The following is a 7,574-nucleotide window of genomic DNA, read 5'->3' as shown; positions in this document are numbered from 1 at the left end:
GTTCATGGGATCTTTATGAAAGTTGGTCAGAATGTTTATCTTGATAATATCTAGGTCAAGTTTGAAACTGGGTCACGTGCCATCAAAAACTAGGTCAGTAGGTCTAAAAATAGAAAAACCTTGTGACCTCTCTAGAGGCCATATATTTCACAAGATCTTCATGAAAATTGGTCAGAATGTTTATCTTGATAATATCTAGGTCAAGTTTGAAACTGGGTCACGTGCCGTCAAAAACTAGGTCAGTAGGTCTAAAAATAGAAAAACCTTGTGACCTCCCTAGAGGCCATATATTTCACAAGATCTTCATAAAAATTGGTCAGAATGTTCACCTTGATGATATCTAGGTCAAGTTCGAAACTGGGTCATGTGCTGTCAAAATCTAGGTCAGTAGGTCTAAAAATAGAAAAACCTTGTGACCTCTCTAGAGGCCATATATTTCACAAGATCTTCATGAAATTGGTCAGAATGCGTCTTGATGATATCTAGGTCAGGTTCAAAACTAGGTCACGTGCCGTCAAAAACTAGGTCAGTAGGTCTAAAAATAGAAAAACCTTGTGACCTCTCTAAAGGCCATATTTTTCATGGGATCTGTATGAAAATTGGTCTGAATGTTCATCTTGATGATATCTAGGTCAAGTTCGAAACAGGGTCATGTGCGGTCAAAAACTAGGTCAGTAGGTCTAAAAATAGAAAAACCTTGTGACCTCTCTAGAGGCCATACTTGTGAATGGATCTCCATAAAAATTGGTCAGAATGTTTACCTTGATGATATCTAGGCCAGATTTGAAACTGGGTCACGTGCCTTCAAAAACTAGGTCAGTAGGTCAAATAATAAAAAAACCTTTGACCTCTCTAGAGGCCATACTTTTCATGGGATCTGTATGAAAGTTGGTCTGACTGTTCATCTTGATGATATCTAGATCAAGTTTGAAACTGGGTCAACTGCGTTCAAAAACTAGGTCAGTAGGTCTAAAATTATTAAAATCTTTTGACCTCTCTAGAGGCCATATTTTCCAATGAATCTTCATGAAAATTAATCTGAATGTTCACCTTGATGATATCTAGGTCAGGTTCGAAACTGGGTCACGTGCGGTCAAAAACTAGGCCAGTAGGTATAAAAATGAAAAACCTTGTGACCTCTCTAAAGGCCATATTTTTCATGAGATCTTCATGAAAATTAGTGAGAATGTTCACCTTGATGATATCTAGATAAAGTTCAAAACAGGGTCACGTACCTTCGAAAACTAGGTCAATAGGTCAAATAATAGAAAAACCTTATGACCTCTCTAGAGACCATATTTTTCAATGGATCTTCATGAAAATTGGTCAGAATTTTTATCTTGTTTATCTAAATGAATACACCTTAGCAGCTTCTAATGAGATTGGTTTGAACAATCGTATCATTTGGTACTCAGGTGAGCGACACAGGGCCATGATGGCCCTCTTGTTTAAAGCTTACCAGTTAGTCTATCATTGCATGTTCTCTCAAAGTGTTGTATATACATTGTTTATGTCACATAACACTAGTCGCTGCATAATATTGTTAAGTACTGTACATTTAAGGACATTTCATAGAATATTTTTCTACAGACGGATTTTTAAAAAAATTACACTTGACTACTTTGACATTTACTCTTGTCAGTTTCAACAATCATTAGGTTATGTCACTATGCTTGTTAGCTCACCTGTCATGTAGTGACAGGGTGAGCTTTTGTTATCGCCCTTCGTCTGTCGTCCATCCGTCCGTCCACAATTTTTTGTGAACAGGATAGAGACCACATTTTGCAAGCAATTTTGATCAAACTTGTACAAAACTTGTATTGGCATGATATCTCGGTTCCTTTCAAAAATTGGCCAGATCCCATCATGGGTTCTAGAGTTATTGCCCCTTAAAGGGCCAGCAATTGCTATGGTTTCATTTATGATTTTATTTTAACCAAACTTGTACACAACTTGTATCACCATAAGATCTTGGTTCCTTTCTTGAACTGGCCAGATCCCATTATGGGTTCCAGAGTTATGGCTCCTGAAAGGGTCAAAATTAACTATTTTGACATTGTCAGCTTTATTTATTTGATTTTTACCAAATTTGCACACAACTTGTATCACCATAAGATCTTGGTTCCTTTCATGATCTGGCCAGATTCCGTTATGGGTTCCAGAGTTATGGCCCCTGAAAGGGCCAGAATTAGCTATTTTGACCTTGTCTGCACAATAGCAGCTTCATTTATGATTTGAATTTAATCAAACTTGCACAAAACTTGTGTCACCATAAGATCTGGTTTCCTTTTTTGAACTGGCCAGATCCCATTATGGGTTCTAGAGTTATGACCCCTGTAAAGGCCAAAATTAGCTATTTTGACCTTGTCTTCACAATAGCAGCTTTATTTATGATTTGACTTTAACCAAACTTGCACACAACTTGTATCGCCAGAAGGTCTTGGTTCCTTTCTTGAACTGGCCAGATTCCTTTATGGGTTCCAGAGTTATGGCCCCTGATAGGGCCAGAATTAGCTATTTTGACCTTGTCTGCACAAGAGCAGCTTCATTATTGATTTGAATTTAATCAGACTTGCACAAAACTTGTGTCACCATACGATCTTGGTCCTTTCTTGAACCAGCCAGATCCCATAATTGGTTCCAGAGTTATGGCCCCTGAAAGGGCCAAAATTAGCTATTTTGACATCTGCACAATAGCTGCTTTATTTATAATTTGATTTTAACCAAACTTGCACACCACTTGTATCACCGTAAGATCTCGATTCCTTTTTATACGCCCAAAGGGCTGTATTATGTTATTGCCTCAGTGTCTGTCCGCCTGTCTTTCTGTTGGTTAGCAATTTCCCTTCCGCTCTGTAACTCTTGAACCCCTTGAAGGATTTCAAAGAAACCCAACACAAATGTTCACCTTATCGAAACGACATGCAAAGCGCATGTTTCGGATGGCTCACTTCAAGGTCAAGGTCACACTTAGGGGTCAAAGGTCATGTGACTTTGTTTTGTTTGTATATTGCTCTGCATTTGCATTGCATTGCAGTGCTCTTGTTTTTATTTGGCAGATCTTTCTTTTGTTTACTTACAATATTTTTTAAGCCCCCAGCATCTACTGATGCGGGAGGCATATAGTGATCATCCTGTCCGTCTGTTTGTTCGTTCGTCCATCCGTACGAGGTTAACCAAATTGGACCGTTTCATCTAGCATCAATACCCCTTACTAGAATGACTTGATACTAATGCAGATGTAACCTGTGACCATTCCTTATCTTCAGACATCACCTGACCTCAGTTTGACCTTGACCTTGACCTCATTTTGTACTTAGGTTGCTTTATATGGGCCATCTCTTGGTTAACCAAATGGGACCGTTTCGTCTAGCATCAATAACGCTTACAAGAATGAATGATACTAATACAGATGTAACCTGTGACCATTCCTCATCTTCAAACATCACCTGACCTCAGTTTGACCTTGACCTCATTTTGGACTTGGGTTGCTTTATATGGGCCATCTCTTGGTTAACCAAATGGGACCATTCCGTCTAGCATTAATACCGCTTTAATACCACTTACAAGAATGAAATGATACTAATACAGATGTAACCTGTGACCATTCCTCATCTTCAAACATCACCAGGCCTCAGTTTAACCTTGACCTCGTTTTGGACTTTTGTTGCTTTGTATCGACAAGGATGCCACCAGGGACTTCAAGCGTTTATTGAACGCAGCTCCTTGTTTTTTTAATTACTTCCCTTTTATCTTACTATAAATGCTTATTTAGTAACTTTTTTATTATTGGCTGTAGGGAAAAACTGAGAGCACTTTTCGGTGGTACAACATGGATTGTACTTCCAATTTTTAGGTGTATTTTGACATATCTGTACCTTGTAAGAATTTTTTTTTCTTCATGGTTAAATTTCTTCCCTTTGTTGTTCCTGTCCTTTGGACTTAGATATTTTTTCTGAGGACTTAGATTTATTTTAATTTCTTCCCTTTGTTATTCCTGTCCTTTGGGCTTCATCAGTCAAAATTTTGCACCTATCCTTGTCTGATGTGATCCTCCAAGCATGAAACTACTGGCCTAATTTGAAAATAATTTTATTTGAAGTAACTTTAAGTAAATTTCAACTGTATTTTCTCATAATTCTTTTGATAGATCTTGATTATGATTTTTGACCTTCTTGTCCTTAAGTGCAATGATAACAGGTGAGCGATATAGGGCCATTATGGCCCTATTGTTTTTAAGGTATAGACAGCATAAATGAACAACCAGTTAGAAATAGAAATTGATATTCAATATAATAGGCAAAATATGGATTTAAATTAATGGCTAAAATGCTTAAAATTTTTAAATTTACTGACAGTTTTTTAACTTATTTTTGTACTAAAAATGTAAGAAAACTTGCTCATTCTTTATCACAACTTTTTTTCCAACAGATAACTTTTTTACTATATAAGTAGCTTACATTATTATACAAAACAGAACAAAAACATAAAAATCATGGGTATTCGTGCTTTTTTCTGAGTAAATATTTGGATAAAAAACTCAGATATAGTAATATTTCAACAAATATTTTTCTTTTGCTTATTTCTGATAGACTATATTGTTAAAATTTAATATAATTGTCAATACATATATTTAATATAGATACATTCATAAAGTTTAACTATAGCATGCATTTATCTTGCAAAAATAATAAACAGTATTTTCATTTAAATACAGACACCTTTGTTTTTCATTGCATTTGCCTTACATAGAAAGAGGCTTTTTAGCTCACCTGAGCAATGCTCAGGTGAGTTTTTCTGATCGCTCGATGTCCGACGTCTGTCTGTCTGTCGTCTGTCACCTTAAGCTTGTGTATGCGATAAATGCTGTATTTTTCAACTGATCTTCATGAAATTTGGTCAGAATGATAACATTGATGAAATCTAGGCCGAGTTCGAAAATGGATCATCTGGGGTCAAAAACTAGGTCACTAGGTCAAATCAAAGAAAAACCTTGCGTATGTGATAAAGGCTGTATTTTTCAATTAATCTTCATGAATTTTGGTCAGAATGATTATCTTGATGAATTCTAGGCCGAGTTCGAAAAGGGGTCATCTGGGTCAAAAACTAGGTCTCTAGGTCAAATCAAGGAAAAACGTTATGTATGCGATAGAGGCTGTATTTTTCAATTGAGGTTCATGAATTTTGGTCAGAATGATTACCTTGATGAAATCTAGGTCAGGTTCGAATATGGGTAATCTGGGTTCAAAAAATAGGTCACTAGGTCAAATCAAAGGAAAAGGTTGTATATGCTATAGAGGCTGTATTTTTCAATTGATCTTCCTGAAATTAAGTCAAAATGATAAACTTTATGAAATCTAGGCAGAGTTTGAAAATGGGTCATCTTGGGTCAAAAAGTAGGTCACTAGGTCAAATCAAAGAAAAACCTGTATGCAATAGAGGCTGTATTTTTCAATTGATCTTCATGAAATTTGGTCAGAATGATTGCATTGATGAAATCTAGGTCAGGTTTGAATATGGATCATTTGGGGTTAAAAATTAGGTCACTAGGTCAAATCAAAGAAAAACCTTGTGTTTGCGATAGAGGCTAATTGTTTTCAACTGATCTTCATGAAATTTTGTCAGAATAATAGCCTTGATGAAGTCAAGGTCAAGTCCGAATATGGGGTATGCTAGAATTCCTGTATTGAGATGGGTGAATTTTTTCCCAGTGATAGAATTTCTTCAAACTTTGGATATTGAAGGACAGTCATCTAAGAAACAAAAATATGCAATAAAAGTCATGTCACCAGTATTTAAAAAGAGTTATCTGCCCTTGAAAATGGCAGTTTTAAACAACACACATGCCTAAGAATCTAAGATGTGGTTAAATTTGCAAATTGGATATTTTAACCATCCTGCATGACTATGCTTTATTTGATATAGAAATTTATGCCCGCCAGTATGCAATGGAGATGTAGAAAAGAATATAAAAAAAATATATGTAGTATTTTTGCTGGGATCAATTTCTTGGCAATAAAACTAGCTAACATTAAACCTTCATCAATATATGAGAAGCCGATCAAAAAAATATGTAAGCTTATTAGGCTTGTTTGGATAAAAGTGGAATTCATTAATCCCCTGTCACGAGTGGTGGTAGTACTGGCGCCAGACCAGAAAGAAAATGCCTCTGTACATGTTATACCCTACCCCTAGGTATTCTATAAGAACCATGGTCATGAAGGGGAAAATATACTAACCCGTTTCAATCGCGTATTTCATACCTAAAACACGCAGTTCGGTAAATGTGTACTATGGATATCAAACAAGTGGTAATTTATCTTCCATTGTGTACTGGTCGCATTTCTCCAATACTTCTTATCTTACAAAAACAACGCGTAGTTTATAGTTTTTTCAACGTTGCACAAAAAACTAGCTTGACCTTCCCTGGTAAAGTTCCGTTCTAGATTACAAAACCATTCTGATTGGTTGTTGTGAAAATGTCTGTCAGTCGTCATTTTACTACACGTGTTCGCTAATATGTGAAAATGCAGCATAAATGTGCAAAATGAATAAATAAACAGAACAGATGTAGACCAATGTATGATTTCAAATTAAAAATCATATACAAGATGAATTTCATTCATCATTTCGAGTTTTAGTGTAAAATTGTGATTTTTTTTAAATTCTGTTTTTGTTTGTTTACGTTTCGCCTAACATGTGCACACTGTTGTGACCTCTAGACCGGATGTTCACGCAAGTTTTTTCTGTAACGTTGACGAAAGCATAAAATTTGTTGATAACCTCAGCAATATGGAATATTGCACGTTGGAAGATAAATTATCGCTTGTTCAATGTACTAGGTACCCATTCACCAAACTGCGCGTTTAAGTTGAGAAATGTACGATTGAAACGGGTTAGTATATTTTCCCGTTCATGACCGTGGTTCTTATAGAATACCTAGGGATAGGGTATAACATGTAAGAGGCATTTTCTTTCTGGTCGGCGCCAGTGGGTGGTAGGTTATAGGAATGGTCACCGTCCATCCATCTTTCCGTCTTCTGTCCTTCCGTCTGTCCATAACATTTTGTGTCTGCTCTGTATCTCCTAAACGCCTTGAAGGATTTTCATGAAACTTAGTCAAATGATCACTTCATCAAGATGATGTGCAGAACTCAACCATGTTGGCTCAAGGTCAAAGTTACAATTTAAGGTCAAAGATTAGAGCTCTGTATCTTCAAAACCCCTTGAAGGATTTTCATGAAACTTGGAACAAATGATCACCTCATCAAGACGATGTGCAGCACTCACGAGTCAGCCATGTCGGCTCAAGGTCAAAGTTACAATTTAAGGTTTGAGCTTTGTATCTCCAAAACCGCTTGAAGGATTTTCATTAAATTTACAGACTGTGTGTATGGAAACTGATGAAATTACATTTATTCTCAAAACAGCATCTTGAAATTAATTGGTTTTTTACAATATGCATTAATTAAGGTCAATTGTGAGTTTCAGCCATTTTTCTTGACTTTGATTTTTAAGCATTTTCAGAAAAATCAAAGTCGACAGAAATGACTGAAAGTTACAATAATTATTGA

The sequence above is a fragment of the Mercenaria mercenaria genome, chromosome 5, assembly GCF_021730395.1.
Source record: "Mercenaria mercenaria strain notata chromosome 5, MADL_Memer_1, whole genome shotgun sequence".
NCBI lineage: Eukaryota > Metazoa > Mollusca > Bivalvia > Venerida > Veneridae > Mercenaria > Mercenaria mercenaria.
Note: the sequence above shows the minus strand (reverse complement) of the source record.